The sequence below is a fragment of the Passer domesticus genome, chromosome 3 (genome assembly GCF_036417665.1).
Source record: "Passer domesticus isolate bPasDom1 chromosome 3, bPasDom1.hap1, whole genome shotgun sequence".
Lineage (NCBI taxonomy): Eukaryota > Metazoa > Chordata > Aves > Passeriformes > Passeridae > Passer > Passer domesticus.
Window position 1 is genome coordinate 30,633,224 of NC_087476.1, and position 26,732 is coordinate 30,659,955.

The 26,732-nt window shown below is 37.6% G+C and overlaps 1 protein-coding gene and 2 long non-coding RNA genes across 5 annotated transcripts in view; 2 read left to right on the forward strand and 1 right to left on the reverse strand.

The window, feature by feature from the left end:
• Positions 1–26,732, forward strand: part of KCNQ5 (potassium voltage-gated channel subfamily Q member 5) — a 282,208-nt gene that overhangs the window by 2,105 nt on the left and 253,371 nt on the right. The window lies entirely within an intron of this gene.
• LOC135296263 (uncharacterized) lies at positions 3,389–10,402 on the forward strand. Its single transcript, XR_010358333.1, has 4 exons — positions 3,389–3,420; positions 6,720–6,781; positions 10,083–10,171; positions 10,277–10,402. It is a non-coding gene; the product is annotated as an uncharacterized LOC135296263 (long non-coding RNA).
• On the reverse strand, positions 6,437–15,997 carry LOC135296262 (uncharacterized). The gene is made up of 3 exons (XR_010358332.1): positions 15,599–15,997; positions 13,120–13,297; positions 6,437–9,155 (listed from the first exon to the last, which is right to left on the reverse strand). It is a non-coding gene; the product is annotated as an uncharacterized LOC135296262 (long non-coding RNA).

Here is a 26,732-nt window from a genome sequence, read left to right on the forward strand (position 1 = left end):
CGCCGCGCCGGCGGCTTTTCCGCCGGTGCCTGCCGCTGCTGAGCTTTGATCTTAGCAAGTGACGGTTCCTGTCGCACTCATCCTGAAAAAGCTCGTGACGGAAATGTGTGTTCCGTCCCATCGCTCAGTGGAGAGCGGTACTGTCACCGCGCTGTGAAGCTTGTGCTGGTTTAACTTCAAGAGGCTTGCCCGGGACACCTGTGCAAGGGGACCCGTGGCCGCGCTGCTTGCAGTATCCTGGAGGTTAGCCATGCTCCTCAGTTCATTAGCAATCTTCCATTTTTATGGGTTTTGGTAATATTCGGGGGAAAGGCCCTACTCAAAATCCTTTTCGATGGCTGAGCAAAACATGCAACAATATCTGTCAAGGAGTTGTGACAGTGGATCATATTTATGGATGAAAACGTGATCAGTTACAGAGGAAGGAAGTTAAGCATTACTGTATTGGGGATATAATACAATTTATTGTTATGTCTGACTATAGGAAATACATCATAAACGAATCAGAATATTTAACTGATATGCTGTAAGTAACTGTATTTGGTCCATGGTAGTCACGGACATCAAGCTAGCGGCTGCAGCATCTTGGCTAAAAAATCAACTCTTCCCTAAAAGCTGTTTGACAGCATAAAGGGTGCTCCTCTCCCAGCAGTAGGGGAACCCTCAAATCTTACTTTAATAGCAGCTGTTGTAAGTAAAAAGGTGCCAAAAACATGGCGGTGTGATTAATAAGATACTTTGTGGATAGATTGATTTAGAAGATGACAATTACTATAGATAGCAAGTAGTAGAAATATGCTTAATGTCATATATTATTCAGTAAAAGGATTTTTGTCCACTTAGAGGATCTTCCCATTATACCTGTTTTACTCTGAAAATCAACTCTTACACCCAAAATGTTCTTCTTGGAGGGCATTTATTTGGTACATTTTGCTGTCTGGGTCCTTACAGGTGTTTTCCTATGGCCTAGATGGATGTAAATTATTGTTGCAACAACCACCAAAATATGTACTAGGAATCGTTTTATGTCAGTGCCTGAAGTTACCATACAAAATATGCAAATTATAGTTTCGGACTTTTTTTGTTTGAGTTTGTGATAGAAATCTTTAAAACCAGGAAAGTTCAAGTTGGAAATACAGCTGAGAAGTTTAAACCTTAAAAAAAAAAAGGTGGTAAATTTCCAAACGGAGTGTAGTCATGACACAGCAGCGCTGTAAACAAGGCAGATTGCCAGCTGCGTTTAGATAATTGCCTGCATAGAAAGAGTGCCAGTTTTAATTTTTAATTGCAAATGGCAGTTTTGGCAAATGTAATGCCAGCATTACATCTTTTATCTGAACAGATCTGTGTGAAAGAGCTTGAAACATTACTGTAGTATAAGACACCTAGTAATAATATTACCTTGAAGTATCTGCCACTGATACAGTGTTTAAGGTGCAGTTGAAGTTCCATTGGATTTCAGTTTGACAGCCATCCTTATTGCCAGGGATGCCGCAGTCTACAAATTATTTTAATGTACTTGTATAATTCTGATTTAATCACAGTCAGGATAATAGGATAATAGGGTAATATTTATGGTGTTCCAGGCTCATTTTTTTTTCAGCCACTTGATTGAATATCGTTGCATCTTGGAAAACAGACTTTCTTACAGAATTAAAAACCAAAACATAACAAAAAAGCCACAGCTATTTGAAAAAAGAAGTCTTGAGATGAGTAGCTTAGAGTTGCAAGGACATTATTACAAAGTACATGGAGGAGATGTCTGCTTCTACCACTGCTAAGCTATTCTTGACTACAGTGGAGCCCGTTTTAGCTCTGTACTATTTCTGTTATAGGAATGGGCTATCTGGGGTGAGACCTTTTGAGCAGATCATTGGTCTCCTGAAACCTCACTCTCATGTGCAGGTTGCAGTAATGCAAGGGTAGTTACAGAGTTTTGGTTCCAAAGGCTTTGATCTAGCAGTTTAGACTTGTGTGTTTGTTTTTTAAATAAGAACTAGGGAATTGAAGATTTGTTACAAATAAGAAATCATTCCTGTGGTGATATCGGTGATATTTTAATGTATCACTCCCATGGGGAAAAACACTTCAGAGCTGAGAAGTATGACCAGTTAGCTCTTCTTTTTTGTTCTTGCCCTTTCAAATAAGATAAAAATAGGCCAGCCACCTAAGGAATGAGTGTTGTGACCTACATTCAGAAGTCAATTGGTTAGTTTATTTGTTAATACAAACCTGCCCGATTCTAGAAAAGTCAGCTATTTTGCAAACTTCTGCAGCTAGGGGAAGAAGTTGCTCTTGAGCAAAGTCCTTTGATTTCAGTAAAGTTGTGCTAGGGAGCAGAGCCATAAATGACATGTTTCTTGAATTCTTTTTTGCACCTCAGTAGTTCTTTGCACTGAAAGTCCTATTAAAATTTAAGATCTTTCCTGCAAGTTTTTGAAAACCTTCTTTTCAGATACCACTTGATGTCACACCACATCACCTACGCATGGAGCCATGTGCATATTTAACACGTGTGCTTACATTAAAAGGCTGTGATATTGTAACTTTTCAAAAGCATTGTCGTGGAATGTCACAGGATTTCTTTCTGTTATTGCTGTTGCTCTTTATTATGGCTTGTTTGGTGTGATAAAAATGTGCAGCCATTGCCTTAGAATGATCAAAGGGGAATTCCAGATTTGTTGCAAATTTAACTCTGGATTTCATCTTCAGTTATCATAAGGGCTTTCTATTATTTTTGTCCTTAATTGACATTCTGAAAATGAGATGGCATGAGATGTTCAGAAAAAAAATACTGCTCTTTGATACTGCTTATACTGGTAGGATATAATCAGTTGCATAAGTTTCCTAATTTAACATGTTGGATTTATTTCAGGAATAATAAAGTTTCTGTTTTTTACTGACTTCTTTGTAATGTATTCCATGCCGAAGTCTTTGACATTTTTTGTGGGGATATCCTTCTCTTTACAAAGCTACCAAGTTCTGCTCTGGAAGCTTCTGAATTCCAAATCACACCTCTGGATGTGTGCACAAGGGTAGTAGCACTTTGTATGACCTGTATTGATAGGTTTTCATGGACATCCCCCACTGGCCACTGCAGAAGAAAAGATGCAGTGTTAGCTGAATTGCAAGAGCCTGTATGGTATTATTCTTGTCTTTTGTGTTATTGATGGAAAAAGACTGAAAAATTATTTCTGGAAAAAATGTAATGCTGCCATCAAAGATTTAACTAGCTATTTTAGCCATCCAGATCTGCTGGAAATGATATAGCTCAGTAATGATCAGGATGGCTATTGACCAGCAGGTCTTTGCATGTGAGCTAACAGAGCCCTTGGTATAATAATGGAGGTTCCATATTCTGATTAGAAAACCAGTCATGTGCAACACCCAAAGGACTTGCTTGTTCTCATGCTATTGAAAGTAGGAGAAATGATTTTATATCTTTTTTTTTCCTCTTCTGGCAACTAATGAACTAGCTCCAGGTGCTTTATGGGTAACTCTACAGCTTTCATCTTTTCAGGCACCATTTCAGAGTCAAGATCTGGTGCTGTTAGGGTAACAATATATTTCTATATGTTTGTAAAAGCAAATAACAACATGATATTTACAATTAATAAATAGTGTTGACAACACAAATATGTAGCAAATCAAGTCATGTTGGGTACTGAGGAGATACAAATCTGAAACTCTTTAACTGTAGCGCACAAACCTTAGTAGGCACTTTCTTTCAGGTACAACGAATTGAAGTGGACATTTAGATGCCCTTCAGTATAAATCTGCAGTGATTTGCTGCATTTGAAGCAGTCTGTGATTCTATACATGTGCATATTTCTCACCTACACATTGTTTTGAAGGAACCTTAGAGAGTTACCCAGTCCAGCTGGGAGATACACTCTTCCCAGTCGTGTGAGATGGCTTTGTCTAGACAGGTCTTATATTTCTCTGGATGAAGGTCCCCTCACCTTGCTGAATAACCTGCAGGTCTGCAACACCTGCCTGTTGAAAAAAGAGGGGGGGTTGACAAGGGGAGGGAAGACCTCCCAAGTGGCAATTTATGGTCCTTATCCCTTTATATATGTTCTGTCACTGCTGAGAAGATTTTAGCTTCTTTATCATTATGATTTACGTTCAAGTAGATGTAGGCTGCTACTGGGTCACCTGTTAGATCACCCTTCTGTCAGACCAAACATGCTCAGCTCCATCAACGGCTCCAAGACAAAAGCTCAAGGCTCCAGAGTATCATGGTTGCTCTCTAGCATCACCTCTGTCTTCTTCACATCCCTGTTCAGCTGGGAAGGATCACAACTGACTGCCCTAGTGTGTGAGGCCACGCTGAGTAGAGAAGAAAACTTTTTCAGCCTGCCAGTCCCAGTCTTCTAGTGTAGTTGCTTGCTGCTTGCCTTATTTCTGATAAAAGCATGCTGTTGGCTTGCTCAACCTGCTGTGTCCACAGAAACACCCTTTTTGCTAGGCCTGCAACCCAAACAGTGGGTTCCCAGCCTGAATGGATACATGGGATTGTTCTGCACCAGGTGCAGATATCTGCTTTTCCCTTAGCTGTGCTTATAGATGTTTATGGTCACATCCAGAATTTTCTTGTTCTATCTCAGTTGTTGTGTACCGGAGCAGTGGAGATGACACAATCATTACAACCTTTGTCATCTTCTTTGTGATTGGTAGAAAAGATTAAATACTCAGCTGTGCTTCATTCCTCCTCTTTCCTGGTGTTGTTCATGGACAGCAGACCTCTCCTGGAATCCTGTCATGGGCACTAAATAACATCTAACTTCTATATTTTGCTTGGTTTTTGTTGGTTTGGCTTTTTGTTGTTGTTGTTGATATTCCTTTTTTGGGGGGAGTGGGTTTTTAATTTTTTGTTGTTGTGGTGGTGGTTTTGTTCTTATTATTGCTGGAGAGTTATTTTCCACCTCAGGATTTTCAGTAGATAAGTATCAGGAATGTTTATGCTTACCTTAGTAAAATCGTGGTTTACGTTTATTTTTTGAGGCTTGATCTACTAAATTTTCTCATTTGTACTGGCCTTCCTTTCTGACTCAAGAATGGTGATCCAGGGGAAGCGACTAATTTTCTATAAAAATCAAAATAGATCCACAGCTTTCTGTAAAGAAGAGTGCAGAAGGCTTGCTTTGAGAAAAGTCATCAAGAACTGAATCAGGGAAGGTTCATGCATGTGCTCTTTCTTCTATTTGTCATAAGGTTTATTTCTTACATGAGATTAGGAATTGTGTTTAGGAAGGTGGATAGTAAGTTAGTATTGGAGCTTCAAATTAATCTACAACCTTTGAAAACAGAATCTTCCTCCTCTTAAAGCAAGACCTGAGTTAAGAGGGTTTTTTAATAATTATTTTTTGCTGTAATTTTTTCTCCTTTCACAAAACCCATGCAATGAGCATTATATGTGGGGATGAGACTCTTATCTCAGATCTATTTTTCTTGGTGTGCCTTTGGAGAGACATTTCTTGTCTTTTTCATTGAGTGTCTTGTGTGATGTGAGGAATCTTGGGAAACTTTCCGCGGTCTCATGTGATGAAAGAACCTGCCCAAAATTACAGATTTATTCTAAGGGATGGTATATGAATTTCTAGTATGGCATTAAATATGTGTTCTCAAAGGAGAAGTGGTTTTAGTGAATTAAAGGAAGAATTTATAAAGATTTTAATTGCCTGTGAGAGAATATTTATGTGACAGATTTTCAAAGTAGCTCCTGAACAATATCTTAATGATCTAGACACCTTTCTTCTCTGGACACTTTTTAAAGTTGTTCAACTTTTTAAATCAAAAATAGGTCATGATATCTATTTAGACTTGATGCTCTTTGCATGCTCCAAGTTTGACTATACTTTTAATAGCTGTTCACCCTGTTTTACTGTTGATAGTAACTTAATTAAGTTTCCTGAATTGAATGAAAGTACAATTGAACTAATATGTCACAATAATTTCAAATAATTGTAGCATCTAATGGAATACCAATAATTTTTCAATTAATAGTAGTGATTTCCCTATTCATGAGAATAAGCATAATTAATATACTTAACAATACTCATAAAAATGCAGCTAAATTTTTCATAATTGTTTCAGTGGAAAGGAAAAGCACATGGTTTGTTACTTTATTAATCTTTTTGTGGAGAAGATCTATAAAAGGAAAATCTTTTATTCCTAGACAATTTTAACTACTGACAGTGCAAATAAATCTCACTATGGTAAGGTAGTTATTTCTTACTAATTCAAAGATAAAACTTAGTTGCCAGGTGTTTACCATTCTTATATGGCTCATATTTTCATTAATATAAGTGGTGAAAATCTGAAATTTACAACTGAAGCAAATTTCCAATTTTAACAGAAGCAAAATAGAGTCTTCTGCTCTTAGGTAGAAAAGATGAAGTAGAAAGCATGAGTAATACTATCTAACAAAAAATCTTTAACGTGTATACATAGTAGACATAATTTACTATGTTATTCCTAATGAGGCAGATGTTTTTATTTCACAATAAATGTTGCTTTTTCTCATTAACATTAACACCCATACCATTTCTCAAAACATTGACATAATACATGCATTCTTGGTTTTTTAAGTTAATGCTGGTGCATCAAAAGTCACTTGTAACCATGTGTTATATAAAAGGTACTGAATTTGGGGGAACTTGCAATTCTTTTTTCTCCTTGTTTTCTCTGCAATATTTTTTATTTCTTTTTGTAAGTTGGTTTTGCAGACTTTCCATAAGAGAGCAGATGTAGATTACCCAAGTGATTGCCACCACAGGTCAGTTAAGGCAGAAAATTCTTGAACTGTTCATTTTATCAATTGCAAAATAATTTTAAGGAGTTGCCCTTTCATGTGCAAAACCCTCCTTCCTTTAAAGATATTAATTAAAAGTTCAAAGGCTGTCTTATAGGTCAGCTGCACCTAATCAAGAAATATTTTCAATTTTCTGTTGAGTATTAGATTTATCTTGTGATAGCTATCTGATTTGCAGTGTAATTGCGTTACAGGAAGCTCAGCAAAATGTTCATCACTTGGGGCACTGAAGTGTAGTCTCAGACAGTGTCTTCTGCTTGAAAGACTATGTGATTATTTCTTAATATATATAGTCTGGTCCAGTGATGCAGAGGTGGGCACAGTCCTCCAGCCAGGCTTATCTGAAATTTTCTCTTTGGAATTCATCCAAGAAAATCTTCAGACATAAATGTGTGTGTTTTCCTTAACAGAGATGGACATAAATATGTCTCTATGCATTTTCTTGAAGAGTGAATAATTTTCAAAAGCATGAAGTACCTGCAGCTTCCTTTCATTATTCTATTGTGCATTCAATGGGTAATTCACTTTTTTTTTCTCCCCACTTGTACAGAATGAAGTTTAACAAATGAATCATGCTCTTAAACTGATTAGAAATAATGAAGAAAGGAAGTTCAGTACCTGCCTACGTCTTGATTTAAGCAATATATTCCTGTTTGTCTTGGCTTCCTTCTTGCTTTGAGACTCCATAGTTTGACCAAGCAAACATATTAATGCCTTTTGAGATTTCTGTAGAGTTTTGATTCTTTTATTGCAGTCATACCTGATACCATATGGAAGGGACAGGTTGGTGCCAGGAGTCAAATATCATCAAACCAAGAGAATAAAAACTTTATGCTTTGAGAAAAAAAAACGCTACCGAACACATTCAGATACTTCCTATTTCACTTGTCTCATAGATTAGAACAATTGCACACACTCTTGAAGCCATTCAGTCAGAAATAGCATCTAACTTCTCCTAGGGCATTACATTTAATTCCTTTATGTGGCCTAAGCTCATCCGTAACTATGGTATCTGGAAGTAAATGCACAAATCTTTCCCTTTGAAGCTCTCGTGACAGGAGTGCACTTAAAAGTTACTGCTGGCCCTTTCTGAATATGGGTGAGAGTCCTGACATACTTGAGAGGGTCTTTTGTGGGAAAATTAGGATGAAATAGTGCTTTGGATGCATTTCTGTAGGTGGTGGAGATGGAGAGCCACTGATCCTTGGCAGTGAGTTTGAAAATGTAGGCCACTCTCTCTGTGAGAAAAGTCTCTGTAAGTGCATCTTTTTAACAGTGGAACTGCCCTGTCACAGTAGAGATGACAGGTGATGGCTCAGTTGAAGCTGGCTTGATGAGGCTGCTGTGATATCCACACTACTGCCAGCCTGGTAAGCAGGTGATGTCCCTTTCCCATCAGGTAGCCCAGCACTGGAGAAAATGAAATTTCCATGTTTCCAGAAAAAAATCACACAGTAAATTCATCAGCTTGAAAAACTCTTTTACATCCAAGAAAGTTATGCTGACTGAGGTCAGAAGAAGTCTCTAAATTCATTAGGAGGAAAGAAGTCTCTTTTTCTGTTCACATCCCTCTGCAGTTGATATCTATCTGTAGAGTCAGGTTTATTCACATGCAATAATCATTGCCACAGGAAGGAGCACAGTCTTGCTCTTTGCAGCTCTGTGAGAACGATCTGTATAGATGGCAGGAAATGTAAACCCGTGTGGGAACGAGCTGCTTGCTGGTGTCTGTGCAACAGGGACGGAAGAAGGAAGAGCTTATGCTGGCAGTGAGAGGGTTTTTCTTAGTCCTGTCCTTCAGACTCTTCTGAATGTAGTCCTGAGAATTTAGGAGCATCAAATCACAGAATCATTCAGGTTGGTAAAGGTGTGTAAGATCATAGACTCCAGTTGTAAATCTAACACTGCTAAATCCACCACTGAACCACATCCCTGAGTTCCATATCTACCACAGGTCTTTTAAATTCCTCTAGGGATGGGAAGTGAATAACTTCCCTGAGCAGCCTGTTCCAATGCTTGACAATCCTTTCTGTGAAGAAATTTTTCCTAATATCCAGTCTAAACCTCCCCTGGCACATCTTGAGGCCACTTCCTCTTGCTCGATTGCTTGTTGCTTGGAAGGAGATACCAGCTCCCACCTCACTTCAACAGGCCTTTCTGGTGCCTTTGGCCACTCTTACTGGAAATGTTAATAATATTTCTTCTTCAAGGAGGTTCCATTACACTTCAGGTGCAGCTATGGTTATTTACAGTAAGTGTGCATGCCCTCAAGTGACTTATTCAGCTTTTGGTTGATGAATCTGTGTATGTTTTTCTCTTTGATATATCCCAACCACATCTGAAGACAGAAGATGAAACAGAATTTAGAATAAAAGACAAACAACTTTGCTAATATCTGAGGGCATTGTAAATTTTTATATAATACAATTTGCTCAAGCAGATGTATTTCTTTCCCTTTAAACTTGGAAAATAGAGATTTTATTTAGTGATTGGAGATACTGTCTGGAAGGGAGTTATCCTTCCTTTAAGGTCACACTGACTGCTGACTAAACTTGTGATTTGTCTTTGCAAATAATTTGTTTGCTGGGTGGGGTGTTGGAGTTGAGACGTTATTGTTAGCTACGATGAGACAGATGATGGTCCTTAGTTACAAATACTCTTGGAAGGAATTTTGACTTTCATCCTAAAATTCTTGTGGACATTAGTTTTAGTGGTGTTATTAATAGATTTAGGTATTTACAGAGTAATTACTAGAAGCCATCAAACTCAACATTGATAATCTTTCCTTCATGAATGATGGCAAAAACTCATCTGAATTACAGATTTTATAAAGCTCCCTAAGTTTTACTTGAGAAATTCTCCCACGGAGAGAGGAAGGACTAATCTGAAATCTTCAATGCTCCCATGTTGTATGTGGGCACTCTGCATGAGATTTTGCTGTTTGGAGGTATTACATGGGGAGAATTATGGTGAGAGCATTTGTGGCATTGCAGAGGCAGAAGAAGTTATCTAGGTGGGAACACAATCATTGAGGGAAGGGAGAATTTGTGAATGTCTACTTGACTGTAACAGCACTTGACTGATACTATATATTACTTTCAGGTTAGAAATGTGCTAACTAATATTAAAAATATTTTTAATATTTCTCCCCCCCTTTTTACCTGTTTTCTGTAGAGAGAAAGCTGAAGAGATAGTATGAGTCAATTTACTGGATTTATATGTAAATAAAACATAGTATTGACCTTTACATTTTTCTTCCATCGAGGTCTTGACCCTGTATGCAGATCTGAGGAAATATCACAACATAAAAGTTTTGCTCACCACCTGATTGCGTTCCTGATTGCTTTTTCTTTGGTAAATATTCATGTATATCCTGCTGAAGCTGAGCCTCAGCTGGTTTATTCCCATTTGGGTCCACTCTTTGCTGGAGCTGAGGTCACTTTTTAGCTGCTCTTACAGGTCATTTCATGGGAAGGGCTGCAGCTGGACAGCAAGATGCAGTCCAGTGTCTGACCTCCAGCATGGCTGCATCTACACTTCGAGGAAAACCTGGGGAGATGCATCTGAAATACCCTCTGGAATTCAGAAACGGTGAGAAATGCAGTCCCCAGGGACTTTTTCTGGAGAAAGGGATTCAGTCAGCCTTACCCTTGTCCAGGAAATTTTTCCTTGAAACCTTAACTGAGTTAATAATACCCACGAAATACAAAAGACATCTAAAAGTGTATTAATATTAGATTAAATGTTGTTATTGCTGATGTTCATGAATGGGAAAGCTGGAACTGAAGTAACTGTACTGAGCTGAGCACAACACCACACCAGTGTCAGCAGGAAAGTATTTACTTGGAAAAATCCTTTGTATGATCCTGCTCTCCAGGATTTTTCATATGTCCATATCTGTAAATTATCTCACCACAATGACAGGTCATGGAATTTTTTTGGCTTGCCTTTATCACAAACTTTAGGAGTTAAATACTGTAATGGATAGTGACTGAAAACTCAGGTATGTTAAGATAAAACAGTGACATTTCAGATATGATCTCTACCTAAATGATAACATTTACTAGCAGAGAGCTCATTTATTTAAGAAATATGATTTTATGACATTTTGATGGTGTTTTTCAAGCTTATTAATTTGTGACAAAATTGTATTCTTCTCTGTCTTAAGTATAAAATCTCTATGAAGTAAGACTTAAATGAAAATGATCCTGGCTGAAAATCTGAACAGTTATAAAGATTTGGAAGCAATTTGCAGAAGAGAGATCTCTTGACTGAGCAAGAGATCTGAAGTGTATTTTGGTTTTGGAAATGGGATCAGTATATTAGAGAGGCCCATTCATCTCCCAGTCTATATTTAGCATGCTGCAGTGAAGCAGTGACTGCCTTCATCACAGTGCAGCGTGTATCCCAGTCATGCCTATGACCCCACAGGGTATCTGCTCTAGTCAGTATTTTGAGAAGGCTCAGTAATAAAGTTCTGTCTTTCGGCCTTGTCTTTAAACGTGAGGCACACTGTAATGGATATGTGACCTTGGCAGGTTATGCTGTTCCAAGTATGGATCTGTGGATTAATTTCCAGCTGAGGGCTGCCTTCCCTACCTCTAGAGGGTGTGCAGGGGGTGGCAACAAATCACTACACATACAGTTCATACTGTTTTCTGGCAGGAGAATAGAATTGTTGTCTTGCAGTCTAGCCCTGGGAATTGCTGGTTAGATGTTCCAAAAAATCATTAGCATGTTAATTTGATTAAAAACAGTAATTAATGAAGAACACTGGCAAATTGTTAGGACACCTTGTGAAAATGATGGCACATAGAGGTACAGTTCTGGAAGATGTAATTTACTGATCTGCAAATTTCTTTCATGTAACAAATGCAAAATATACAAGTTCATTATTAGATAATCCAAGCATTTAAATAATCCTGCATTTTTCTAAATCACTGCAGACAACAGTTGTCACTGTCTTTTATGCAGGGTGATAACCCAGTCATCATTGTTGAGATGGACCTTTATAATTCCTAGCATGACCTCTGTTGAGCTAATATCTCAAAGGTATGACCTATCTGTCACCACAGCTCAAATTATTAAAACTCTTAATATTCAACCTCCTTCTGTCCGGACTCAGCAGTGTGCTCTGTGTGCTCATCCCTGTGGCTGTACAACCCTTGCTCCACAGCAGCTCCCTCCTTGCCTGGGGAGAAAGTTACTTCTCTTCACTTTCAATAGCTGTAAAAAGTATCTGGTTAGTTAATTTCTAAAAATACATTTATAAGTGAATAACAAAAGCAGAAAGTCAGCTTAGCATGATTCATTAAGTGGAAGGAAACAACAAATGGAACTGTTCCTTTTTGCTGGGTCTGCCACCCTCAGCAGCATGTGATACAAGTGCTTTGCATATGCCAATAAACTGCTTGACAGGAGACTAGCATGAGTGTACTTCTAACTTGCTGTAACTAAACCCAACCTCAGTAAATCTGTAACTAAGCCTATGATATGTTATTTTCCCTTCACTTTTTTGAAAGTGACACTTATTTTGGCAGATGCTGAACTGTTGCATGAGCTAGGAATTTCATTGTTTAACAATTTTATGAAGATTAATTATCACATGGTTGATGAGAGTCTCCTTCCTGTGTTATTTGTCTTTGTCTGAAGGTACTGAGTTCGAGAAATAGATGACTGGTGGAAGAACAAGCAGAAAGGCAACACAGCTTCTCAGCATGTAGCATAGAAACTAGGATGCAGATGAATTAATAGTGCTAAAGATACACCTAACTTTACAATTTTCTGTGAGGTTGGGAGCTGAAACAACTGCAAAATTAAGTTGCTGGTAGACTGGTGAGAATATGGGGAAAACAGTCAATGGATAACAGGGAATAACATACTGAAATCAGTCTCATGGGTTCTTTGAAACAGGTTGCTGTAAAAATTCTAGGGTTTGACAAGCTTTGAGAAAGGTACACATGAATTGGAGTAGTTTGTTCATTTTCAAGTATGTTTTTAGGAAGCTGCTTCTCCCAAACATTTCTACATCTGTACACTTTTGCATTCTCTAGTATGGAATGAGGATGGACTTAATGCTCTTGAGATAGTTTAATTAATTTAAAGAGATTGTACTGCTGTGATATCATCACTGTGTCTTCTGGGACATTCTACCAGACCTCTAAAACTGTGTATAAACTATGCACAAATTCTTCAAAAACAGGAGTGAAAAAGAGTATTTTTGCTCATGACCTTGGATGAAACAGCAATCCAGATCTTTGCAACTAAGTGTCTTAAATAGTTTTTCTCTCTTACAAACTAACGTCTGGATGACAGGTGTTTAAAATTGATAGATATATCAAGGCAGGTAGGTGTCCAGATAGGCTGAGTCCACTGTGCTTGCTGTTTCAGTTCTGCACTGAATCATTCAATACATGCTTATTAAAACAAACCTTTGTCTTCCACAAAGACATAGCAAGTAAGACTGCCAGCTCTTGTATCCTGAGGGGAAGAAAGAAAACTGAAATAAAATTTAAAAAAAGGCAAAAGACAACAAACAAAACAAAACAAAACAAAACAAAAACCCACAAAAAACCACCCCAACATAACCCACTGGATTTTTTTTTTCTTTTCATATGGAAAGTAATATCAAGCTTTTGAGTCTGAAGTGTTTCTAAATTCTTTTTCCAATGGAAAGGTGAAAAAAACATTATTTTTCTTTTTTGAGTATATAGGTGTTTTCTAATATACCACTCAAAATTAAGACATAAGACTTCAATTTGAGTGACTTTTTAGCTACCCTGCCAGCCAATTTTTTTTCTTCTTTGGCTTGTGCCCAGTTGATTTCCTAAGGGACTAATGATCTTTTCTTACCTCTGTGCTCTCTGATTAACTCAAGTTGTCCCTCAGAGGACAAGGAACTGGAACCTAAAGGCTTACTAATGGTCACATTTGTAACAGGACCCCATGGACATTGCTGAGGGTGAAAAGAGCACAGCTTTTAGCACCATGGTTTATTTCCTTTGAAATTTCAGCACCATCCTGGCACTTACCTCACTCTCTTTTGGCTTTCAGAAAACTCTCTGATGCATTCAAGCATGTAGTTATTTATAAATATATATGTGTATATAAAAGCACTGACGTACAGTGCTGTCTACATTAATGAAAGCAGAGAACATGATTTATATTTTGTTGAGTAAACTCTAGTACTTTTGGATAAAGAAGACTTTAGCAGGTACAAACGGCAGGCCAAATCCTAAAGCTGTTTACTAGCCGTTAATTCCAGGCTCAATCCAGAAGCTCTTACTCAAGCAAAATGCCTGCAAAGTAATCGGATGCTTTATCTTCTTATTCTTGAATATTGTAAGAGTGCTGTGTAATTTTTTTTTTAATCGTGCAGGTTTCTATCAACCCTATGTCATCTCATTCCTCGGGAGTGACTACATGTGCAGTGGTGTATTATATGGTAAATCACCTGCAGCTGCAATGTATCACAGTATGCTGCAGACAGTGTTTTTACATTTTTACTTTAATCATTTGCAATGAGTAACAGATACTGTAAGTGGCAAAATACTTTGTCTTGAAAAGTAGCCGTTGAAACACTGCTACAAAAGTAACCATAGAGTTTGGAAAATTATATGGTACAAAATAACCTATTTTGTTACATACAGTTATATTCATTTCTGAAAATGATTGTTCTTTTGCAGGCATGGAGATCTGGATATCTTTCTAATGTAAAATTAATAGGAAATACTTCAAATGTTCAAATAGCTCTTAAATGTATTTTGGTTTGATAGCTGATTGTATATTATGTTTGCAGCCTTTGTGCAAAGCTGTGTTTAATAGCAGAGTTTGCTCCATAATGAACATAGATGAAGGCTGTTCTTTATAGTATCAATCTAAAAATCCATGTGTATTAATATAATGCTGTTGATGTTAAGCTGTCCTGTTGCTTGGAATTGATTGCCACATTGCTTGGCACATAGCTGTCAACTAAGAGAGCTCCTTGCAACTCCAACTTAAGACTTATCACTTCCCATTTAGAAAATGACCTTACAATTTAGTCAAATGACTAGACTGCTGTGGAACAGCAGCTGTTGGTGGAAAGTTTTCAAAACTGGCATGGATTACTAACTGTTCCCTCCTTTAATTGCTGATATTATTGCCTGTGAATGCAGTGATTATCAATGACTGTAATTGCTTTATAGTTCTCAGACCATTCTCTAATGGTTAGCACTGACTTTTAGCTTTTAAGTTGGAAATATCTGAGGATTAATCTACTGGTTTGTTTGTTTCTAGCAACTTTGTGTAAATTGCTAATTATTAATAACACCCTTGAGGCATGAAAATAAATACTGTAACAGTCTCATGATGAAATATATTTTTTTTTAATCTCTGGGACCATATTTGGTCCAGTTGGTTTACATAACTTGCCTGCATAGTGTTGTGAAAGAGTAAAATAAAACAGCTCAGCTGCACCTGCTGTCTTCGAGATGTTTCTGAGTGCAGTCCCAGACAAGCATGGAGTTTTTGTGTCATCTCTTTGGCCCATTGCCCACCTGCCCTGGACCACTGCAAAATGCAGTGCCTGATCTCATGATTTTACCATAAGGTAAAATGACAAGTTCTCAGCATGATCTGCTACTTAAGTCTGGTTTTGTACCAGTTCTATTTTTGCCACTAAAGAAATTATATCTGTCAGGAAGATTGTCTACAGAGAGGTATGATCATCAAATGAAAAACCCTTGCATTTATAAAGATTTAAAAAGGTAATTAAAGGTATCACTGCTTTAGAGCACTTACCCTCATTTGATGCTTAGTCCTGTTCTGTAATATTCAGTGTGGAATAGTTGGTTGTGTGACTCTAAGTTGTGTAAAGTCACAGTTGTGAAGATACTCTCAGCAGTTCTGGGTACAAATATACTTTGAAGCTGTTTCCTGTTGTGGAGTTCTTCCTTGCAGTGTGGTGTATGCTAATACGTTACAACTTGCAACTTGCAGTGTTTTATTGCTTAATTTAAGCATAGTTTGCATTTCTTATGGTTTGATTGGTTGGCAAAGCATGCAGAAATTCTGAGTCAGATGCACCTATTTCTGGATGCCCAATATAATTAGGTGCAGCCCTGAAGCAACATGTTTTGTGCAACTTTCCAGGCACACAAAATTCAGAAATACGAGGGAGGGTTTAAAAATTGTTTGGAAAAAAATTAGTGCCATTTAACTTTGAATTATGATTGTATTTGCTCTGATGAGCTTCATAATTATGAGCTTCTGCTGCTTTTTTTTTTCTTCCTGTTTTCTTTTTGAATTCTTTTTTTTGTTGTTTTTTTTTTTTTTTGTTTTATTAATAATAACTTTGATACATATGAAATATGCCAGATGGACATTCCTGGAAATGTCAGTGTCCTGTATAACCTTGGAGCAGTTATGTAGAACCAGCATGGTCATTAAATTCCAAAAATTTCTGTTTTCTGTAACCTTGTCCTGAGACATTGTTGTTGAAAGTGAGTTTTGTTTCTGTAGTTTATGTAGTCTGGTTTCCATGACCAGCCTGCTAAAAATTGTGTTAATTACTGGTAATGCATTTGGGTGCATGGTGCCAATTGAAAACAGGACTGGAACCAGAAGCTTCTACCAGGCATTATTCACTGCTGCTGATTTTTAACTCCTAAAAATTGGGTTTGAATTTGTCACTAGGAGGGGAAAGCAGTTTGACTGTAATTGATACTTGGATACTTGAAAAGTATCCAAGAAAGCTTTCTGTACTTTTGAAGACTAAGGTTCTATTGAAGAAATAAGTTTGAACTGCATCAAATTAAGTTCTTAATTGCTTGTGTGTAAATAATGGAGTAAAATCCATAGGGGTAGTAATTTAGGGAGAAATTAAATGCCACAGTGTATAGTATTGGTTTCTTTGAAATACAAGAAATCCGTCAATTCCCAGAGCACAAAATCACATTCATCCATTTATTGACAATATTGCCTCCTGAGAGAAGTGTGTAGAATTTAAAGATCTAAGGAAAAAAACCCCATTTATTATGCACTTTTTAAAAGAAACCCAGAATCTAATTTACTTCTTCTGTAGATTTGTTTTTTGAGATCTCCCCCAGTTTTATTGGCTTTGCTTGGGAGATGATGTCCCATATCAGCTACCCTTGGCTGAGTGCAGGCATGGTTTTTTCTGGGTGGTACCAGCAAATGTCTGTCAGGGTGTGGCTGTGTGAAACCAGGCTGGCTTTTTGGTGCTCTTGAGCTGCTGGTGTTATGGTAATCACTTCAAATCTGGGTAGGCAGTCTAGTCTGTAGTGATGTGAATGCTAGGTTTGGGTCACTATGTTTCACAGTTGCAGTTAGTTAGGTCTTTCCCCTGTTGTTCATCTTTATTTATTTTTTATTAATAGAGAGTCTGTTGTGTCTCATTTGTTTCCCCTACTAAAAACCCTTTGCATGTGATTTCTTTTTTCTGTCAAAACATAACCTTAAAATTAAAAAGACTCCATTTAATATATGCATATTACAAAATTATGTTAAATACTTGACTAGATGGTTCACTTTCTTTTATTTAAAACACATTTTATAATCCAGTTAGGCAGATAATAACAGTAAATGCATTCCCTAAAATTCAAGAAAATAACATAGACAACATCTCAAGTTTCTAATAGAAGAAAAATAAAGTGACACTGGAGACTCACAGAGTAGAAAAATAAAGCCAAAACTTAAATTTGGGGAAATTGCTGGGGCATTTTTTGGTTTATTTTTAAAAATTTGGGAGATAATTGTTATAAAAATATCATTGTAAAACCCCTGCATCGTAGTTTTGAAAACTAACATTGATGTGAATGAACATTTATCCCTTGCTCCGTAGCTTTCAAAACGTTGACATTTCTCCCATGCTGTAAGCTTTCCTTTCCTTTCTGTGATGTTTTCCTTTTGACCCAGCAGCCATACACTGGATAGGTGCACCAGCTAAGCGTGAGCATGTTTAGCTGTTATTTCATGTGTGTGCTGGGTTGTTCCTCATGCTGAATGCATACAGAAGCACCATCAAGTGAATGAGTTCCAACAAATTGTAGACCCACCTTTGGGGGGACTCTTCTGTACATAAGGATATGTGTATGTGTGTATGTTGATAAAGTAGCAGCTCCTGATCTTGAGGTGAAATGATGTGGGCTTTCCTGTTTCCACATCACTGAGGTCTAAAGGTCTAACTTGTGCACCACAAGTGACTGGCTGCATCTATCCTGTCTTGTATTTGGCATCCTGTACCCTTCTGGGCATCAGGTGATAGTCCTTACACATATTCCTTGGTTTTGTCCAAACTATCCAAAAGAATGAGAAAACTATGTAGCAGCCCGTCAGAATGATGTTTTCTGTAGCACTAAACTTAAGCCACATATTTTATTACCTACTGTTAAGTACCACATGAACCAGTTCTGTGGCCACTTCATCCATCTGATGTCTTTATCACGAAAAAGGAGGGGTTGTGGGAGCAAACTGCTCCTGAAGACAAAGAGCAAACCAGAGGTGGAGGCTTGAACAGCTGAAGTGTCCAGGAGTGTGGTGCCTCTTCCTGCCACCTTGCCCTTAGCAGTGTAGGCACACCCAAAACTCCACAGACCATGGTGTAGAAGGGGTGATTGGCAGTCAGAATATTCTCTGGCAGAGAATATTCTTTGTCTTTTGAAAATGTGGGATTTAAAAAATTCCATCCCAAATTGCAGCAAAGACTTGTTCCTTCTTTTCTAAATCAAATGTAAAAATATCTCTTAGATAAATGCTGTGCTTCAGTTTAGCCCCAAAATGCCTTTTTTTTTTAAATATACTGAGTTTAACTTCACTAAGAAGACTTTCTCACCTGAAATCAAAGGCTTTCCAGACTTCTCAATATTCTTGTGAAGCAGAAATAAAATCAATCATTTCCTTTGATGAAAGTTTAGATACTTGTGAATTGGTATGTTTTTTTCAGGAGAAATATTTGCTAAAAATTCACAACCAGCCATTCTCTCTCTTCCACTCTCCCCCTTTTCTCCGCAGATGACCAAAATGTGGAAAAGAGGTGAGACTCCTGCTAGAGATTTGCTGTTGCATTTTTTATGAGGAATTCACAGAGGGGAGGCTGATAGTCTAGAGATGAGTTTCTTTCCTCTGCTTGGTGCCCTGAGCAGTACAATTCAGTATTACAAGTACAAAGTAGATGTGCAAAGGAAGCTCAAGGAAAGGGTGGAGAGATGGCATGTAAGTACTGCTCAATACTGGTTAAAAGTATTAGAAGCTGTTAATAGAGTTTGGCAAGCTTACCTCCAGTTTTAACTTTTACCCACCCACTTCTACTCCTCCAGAAAAGACAAATTATTGTGAAAAAAAGATGACTCTTTCTGGGCTGGCTTCTGAAACTTGGTGAGCAAGGGTGCTCTGACTTAAAACCGTTGAAGCTGTGTGTGTAAATATATTTTTCACCTTTTTTTACTCAGACTCTGTGTCTTTGGTAACACTTTCAGTTTGAATGTTGGTGTTTTCCAGGGCTTTTGCTGTAAGGGAGCTGAGGAGCATGCTGCAGTGCCCTGTTGCAGAGCTGACAACCACAGCCTGCTGGCTGCAGCATGTAGCTGGGCTTGCACAGCACACGCACTGGAGAGACTCACTTCAGCCTTTGCAGTTGTAGAGGGCTCCGGTCGTGTCCCTCAGGACTGCAGACATGGCTCTGAACTGGGGAATGATTTATACTTGAAAACCTTTAATGAACCAGCTGAAGTGTCATTGTTTTAGCTTTTCCAGGTTCTCCTTTTGTCCCACTAGAGATGCAGGCACTTCAGAAGAATGCAGCTAAAAGGAGATGTTTGTCTTTCAGAATGGGACAACAGAGACAGAATCCGTAGATAGAATGTCCATATAGAATCCCAGCATCCTAGAATAGTTCAGATTGGAAGGGGCTTTTAAAGATCATCTCGTCCAATGCTCCTGCAATGAGCAGGGACCTCTGCACCTAGATCAGGTTGCTCAGAGAACCTGGCCTTGAATGTGTCCAGGGATGGGACGTCTTCTACCTCTTTCAGCAAATCTTATATTTTTTGCTTCCTTTTAGCTCAAATTTAGTATATGTAAGTAATATTTTGAAGTGTATTTTATCCCCCCCGCAAAAAAAAAAAGAAAGGTTTAAAAAAGATTAAAGAAATTAAAGAAAGGTGAGTCCCTTCATATGTATTCCTTCATGTTTACTTATGATTTTTCTACGTTAATATTTTTTTTAAGACCTATAAACACAGTGAGCAGTTCAGGTATCAAATGCAGCATTTGTGGACTTTATATGAATGTACAAAATGTTTGGACTGATAAATAATGTGTGTAGTAGTACTTTTGTGTTTGGTAGTAAGATGTAATGTTTTAACCTTTTTATTTTTATCTGTGCCTGAAATATTTTTAGATAAAGAAACCCTGCTATTATGCTACTAATCAGAGGATAATTCAAAGCAAAGTTTCTGTAAGTTAGAAGTATTCTTCGGGTTGTTTAACATTTCACAACTCCTATTTGGGAGAATGCAAATGAAGCAAGCCAGTAATCGAAGACCAGTTGATGTTACACACTGGTGTTTCTTTTAAATTTGGCTTGAGGCATAGAATAACAGCTTGAGAAGCCAGTACAACAACCACTAGCTTTTATGATTTATTTAAAGTAGTCACAGTTTTATGCATGAAGGAGCTTGTTAAAGCTATGTTCTTGATATTAAAAAAATATTCATAGAAAAAAATATGCCCTTAAATGTGACGATCTTTTCCTGTCTGGTTCTGCTGCAAGGACTGAGGATTTCTTAGATCAGGAAAATAACCTAAAAACTGTAGCATTTTTTAATGTTATCCTATGAAATACCAATGAAGTGCCATTCAGCATTGAGTTCTGGGAAAATAGTGTGTGTGTTTGGCTGTTTCTGTTTTTCCTAACCTTAATGGTCTCAGTTAATAGTTGTTTCTAGAGGGAAACCACAAGGAAGTGCACCAGGAACCTGTTGATCATCCTGCAGTTCCAGTTACAAGGAACACAGATGGGTGATGACTGTGTATCACTTTGTTTCACACTCCTGCTCACCAATCTGTCCTGCTGTCTGTCTGTCTCCTCAGGTCCCCGTACTTTCAGTCTGCCATTTGACATTTCTGTTTCCTTAGTGGACCTCTCTAGAGGAGAGCTGACAGGAAGCTCACTAAGCAAAAACATCCATGAATTTGGTAGCTGGAGCCTTGGACATTCTACCACATTCCCATGGACTTCTTCAAAATTACATCATTTAGAAAAGATTCTGCACTTACTATTTCTCTTGATTAAATTAAGAATTGAAAAATATATGTATTTTTTAAAAATTTCTGTGGGAATTTTTATGTCCACTCCAGGTCTTGAATATCTTGTAGTTTAAATAAGCATCTCAATGTTTTGTTTGAAATAAAAATATGCAACATGCTGGAAACCAATTGACCCAGACCATTTCCATAGTTTCTATGTTTGGTCTGTGAGGAATGTTTGCTGTGGAGTCGCTGGGATCTCCTTGATAGCCTACTACCCAAAATTTTGGAGTAAGAAAAACCAGGTAGCTGATACCCGGCAATATGACTCTTTTCTTTTTCTTCCTGGAACTTCATGATGATCCAAACTCTCTACATATGTTGGGGAATTGAGGAGCAATGACAGTGAGCAGCTCAAGGTCTCACATTTTTTAAAGATGAGGTTAGAAGCTAGTGCTGGATATCACCATTTATTTTTCTGGGGTAGCAAGTGGACTGCACAGGTTAATTCATGTAACAAACAAGGCACAAATAATATATTGAAATTCTCTGGGAGAGAATTGTTAAGGTCACTAAAGTTCCTGGAAGTGCCAGGCAAATGCAGAGCAAACCCTCTTGCTGGGCCTGGCTGGACATAGGCATGGTGGGGAACATGTTCTTTGGCAAACAGGTATTTCTGCTGTGACCTGTGTGTTAGGTGAAAAGGAGTTCTTGCCTCATGTTCTGCAAAGGTATTTGGCAGCCATAACTTTACTTCATGTTTATTGACTGATTCCAAGACAATACTGCTTGCTCTTTTCTCCGAGTCTGATTCTTTGGCAGTTAAAGTTGGCAGTTAAAAACTGCAGAAGATGCTGGATGAGTGGAGAGTTATGTGACCACAGAATATGCTGAGGTGGAGGGGACCCCAAGGATCAGCAAAGTCAAACTCCTGGCCCCGTGCAGGACACCCTCAAGAGTCAAACTCTGTGCCTGAGAGCATTGTCCAAACACTTCTTGAACTCTGTCAGGCTGGTGCTGTGATCACTTCCCTGGGGAGCCTCTTCCAGTGCCCAAACACCCTCTGGGGGAAGAAACTTCTGATATCCAACCTAAACCTTCTCTGACACAAATTCAGGCCATTCCCTCAGGTCCTGTCTCTGGTCACCACAGAGTAGAGATCAGTGCCTGCTCCTCCTCTTGCCCTCACAACGAAGTTGTAACCACAGTGAGGTCTTCCTTCAGTCTCCTCCAGGTTGAACAGACCAAGTGCACTCAGCCACTTCTCATATGGCTTCCCCTCAGTGTGATTTTAATGAAAAGCAAAATTTTTAAGCAGCAAAATTAATAGAACATGGCATTATGTTTGTTTTCTATTTTGGTGCCTTAAAATGATCAGAGCTCAGTCTGATGCTTTTTCTTCTGCTGTGGTATCATATTGCAGGTTCCTCTTCCATGGATTTCTGATGTGCAGCAGGAGCTGTGTCACGTGTGGCACCTTTCTTTGGCACAAAATTTGCATATAATTTCTTTCTTCTGCCAGGTAATTTATTTTCATTAAATATGTAAGAAGGAAAAATTTTTAGTCAATTCTCCTCTCTCTTAAGTCAGACTAGAATCAGTTACTGAGCTGAAAAGCCAAATTGCTTTGGGAGGAACCTGGAGTGGATGAGTGGGCACACAAACCACCTGGCTGCAGAAGTGTTGTTTCCAGAAGAGTCCGACTCCATTCTGACTGCTATCTCATCTGTTACTTGAAGAGGACTAAACTAATCATATTCCCAGAAGCAAACAGTATCAGTTTGAGACTATATGATGTAGGTTTTTAAAATACACTAAGATTTGAACCAGGGATAAGTGATTTCAGTGAATGGCTGTAGTAACATAGATTTTCTTGTGCCATAAACATGCATTGTGCTCCTCCAAAAGAGGAGTCCTCTGTCTCAAAAGCTAACCTAAACAAAATGCAAATCACAACATATTAAAGTTGTTTGACACTTAGGTTTCACCCAGGGTCTTTCAGCCATGAACAAGAATAGCATTTACTTTGAATGAGAGTTCTCCCAGGTAGGTAAGTATACCCCCACACCTGTTGTTTAATCCTTAGAGACTAAAAAGATGATTATATAATGATCAAAATCAGAACCTCTTTCTTTTGCTAGCCCAGAGAGATGTTGATGTTAAGCAATTATAGTGCTTTCTAAGTAGTAGCCAGTATTTGGAACTGTTATCTAAGGAAAACTCTCTAAATGCACTGGGTGGCCACTGGGCTGCAAGGACTGGATAAGCAGAGAGGGGCTGCCAAGGGAGCAGAGTGCAGGACGCCACTTGGGTAAGGCCAGGTGTATGGGGTGGATGGAGGAGCCATACAGGAAAGGGGCTTGACACCTTCAGAAGCAACCAGAAATGCCCTAACTCCTTAGGGAGCTGATGCAACCATGCTCTGAGAAGTATATTTAATCAGACTTAAAAAATACTTGAGACTGTGGAAAAAAAACTCACTAAATACATTCACTGTTTTGTATAATACAAGAATACTTGCAGGTTCTTCTTTTCTGCACCTTTGTCTTTCCGGCAAAAGACAAAGTATCTTACTTTGTTGCCTTGAAAAAATAGGCTTTTTTAGTCTTAGAGATTTTCTCTTGGATAACAGTTCTGTAGAAAAACAGTTTAGTTGGTAGTGTTTGAACTCTGCTAAATAAATTTGGTTTGGTAGTAAATTATTTCAATTTTAAATCAGTGTGTTTTAATGTTAAGTGTTTTAGAGTAATTTTGCTATCTGCACTAAAAAGAAAATTCAATATACTGCTTCAGGACAATAATATCTAATCATATCTCTCAGTAAAATTTTCTTCAGGGCTGTACATGTTAATTAATACAATATCATCAGAATGTTGGAGGCAAAGAAAAATCACATATTGGTGACAAAAGAGGCTCCAACAAAAGTGGCTTTGTTTTTAATTTTGCAGCTTTCATGAGAATGATGATTTTAAAGTCTCTTTATTTTTTACTGCTGATTTGTAGGTAACTACAAATAACTGAGAAACACTTTCTCTCTTGCGTTATTTTTCCTCTCCCAAATATAGCTCCAGAAGATATAAACCTAAAGTATTTGTTAACTAATGAGAGCTTTACAGAAATACATATAAAAGTAATGGATGGGATTAAAATTAATGGTGTGAAACAAGAGACATACATCAGTAACCCAGAATGACCAAATGCCTTAGAAACAACATGCACAAGGTTAGGTTCATAGACTAGTTGATTAGCAGGAATGAAGAGATTGAGTGTATCTGAGCACAAACTATATATCTATAAATTAATTCTGTTCTAAATTTGGGAAGTAATTTAAATGCAAGACTTGGTTGGCATCATTCCTTTACCTGAAATTCAAAAAGCAGCAAGAGTTTTGCTGCCTTCCACCCTGTGCCTTGGAATGCCATTACATCTACAGGTGGTGAATGTTGTGGAAATTGGTGACAGAGTAAGGCGGGGCCCCTTTCAGGTTCCTTTTTGAATGTCACCAATGGCTAAAGTTTGTCTGTGTCAAATTAATTAGATCATACCTGTTTCTGGGTGTGTATCCATCCTAAAAAACCACCCAAAACACCAAAATGAATGTTTCATTTGTCACTATTTGGCAGGATGGCTAAAAGTTCCAGGAAGATATGTTAAAAAATAAAGTTATATGGAGGCTGAATTGCCCTTTTTTTTTTCCAAGAAAAGGTCCCTGAAAGGCTTGGATGGAAAAGAGGCTCTTGGAAAGAGGATGCTTGAACTGCTTTTGGTTGTTTTTTGCGTTTGGGTTTTTCTTTCCCCTACTAAAGAAAGAACATAATTGCATGTCTAAAATAAAGAAGAAAAACAAACAACCAAGAACAACTGCCTAGAATTCCTTTTTATTCTGCGTATTCTTGTCAATTTTATAATGGAATATTATCATTTTAACAAACTAGTTCATAGCATTTTAAACATAGTAAAGAAAATAAATAGAGCATCTATTGTTAATGATTTTTTTTCTCTTAGATACTGATGATCTTTGAAGGACAAGAACAGTTTCTGAAAGACTTAAGTAACTGCTGTATCTTTTATAAACAGTAAATGTGCAAGAAGTTAAAGCCTGTGTCCCTTTTAGGTTTCTAAGATTTGTAGGGTTGTAAACATTCTAGCAAAATTTCAGATGCCAACAGAATTCTATTAAAAATATTATTATAAAGTTCTTTATAAAAACTTTTTTCCTATTTATGTTTTTATTGGCTCTCTGTAGGATATGGGTTCATAACCCAGTCATAATCAGTTCCATTCTGAAATTAGAAATGGGAATGAAGCCACTTTTCCACAAGTTAGAGAGTAAGAGATGTTTTGGTGCCAGCAAAAATGCGACTAATAGTGATTCTTCCTAAAGATATGAAGTACAAGAGGCAAGGTATAAAAATGGTTATCTGGATGAAATCTGATAAGTCATTAAAAGATATATTGTGAATGGATGTAACTCATTTCCATCTACATTTGTAAAATAAAAAAAAACAGCCCTGGATTTTTGCTGATTTGCCTTATAATATTTTAAATCTTGTAAACATATGCCAATATAATTTATATTGCAGTTAACAATTTATATTCTTCTATCTCTAGAAATTTTCAGTTTTTTTTTTTTTTTCCATGATGTGGACTTTGAAAAACAATTTAAGATGAAAACAAATATGAAGAGTTGTGGAGCCGCTGTCAATTATTTCTTAGAATTTATGGGTTTTTTTCTTCCTGGAATAACAACTGGGATTTAAGGAAGCTGGAAAACCAGGCAGATGAGAATTTGGCTGTCCTAACATGCCAAAATATGATCTTATGGCTAATTTTGTTGGAATAAATTTTACTTGCACATTCAGTTTCCCTGTCAAGGCAATGTGAACAGAAATGCTCCAGTCTGGTTGTGTTGTAGAGAGGGAAGTGGTGACAAATTTATACAAGGTATTTTATTTGAATTGCTGATAGTGAAAGGCAGGGGGGTAATGACTGTATGAATTTGTGTGCATTGCTGAGGCGTGCTGAGTGGAGGACCTTTCTTGTAGGTTTTTTGCAAGCTTGTCTCACCAACATGGAGATTGTTGAGGAAGGGATTTGGTGGTTTTCTCTGCTGGGTCCCTTGGAAGTAAGACACCTTTGAAGTAATCAAGGGCCAAAGATGACAGTTTGTGTACTACAAAAGATGGGAGAAGTCATTCCCATTCGTCTAAAGCTGAGGTTCATGGGTCTCTCAACAGGCCAGAGTGCTGAGGGACCTGAACCCAAGTTCTAGAGTGAGGACCAAAACTGAACTTCCTTAAGGTGAAACTCTTTCAATTATTACTCATTTGTAGAAGGATAATTGCTGTGGAACACTGGAGAAGTGATGTCCACATTTTAATCTATAACAATAATGACATAGACAAAACATTTACCATCAAGCATCTCAAGCTAAATCAATTGTTAGAACTGTGTGTGTTTGAACTCAATTTTTAAAATAAATTCTGTATGCTGAAATATTTGTAATCCTTATCTGAAAAGTGTGTACCAGAACCACTCTTTAGATAATCTAGTTTATTGCATCTTCATCAGAGGGGATTATGGTGATTTTGATTTTAAAAGTGTGAATAGCAAAAAATAGACAGACTGTTGCATAGTGGTTGGATATAATTTATGCATCTTTGGGGCA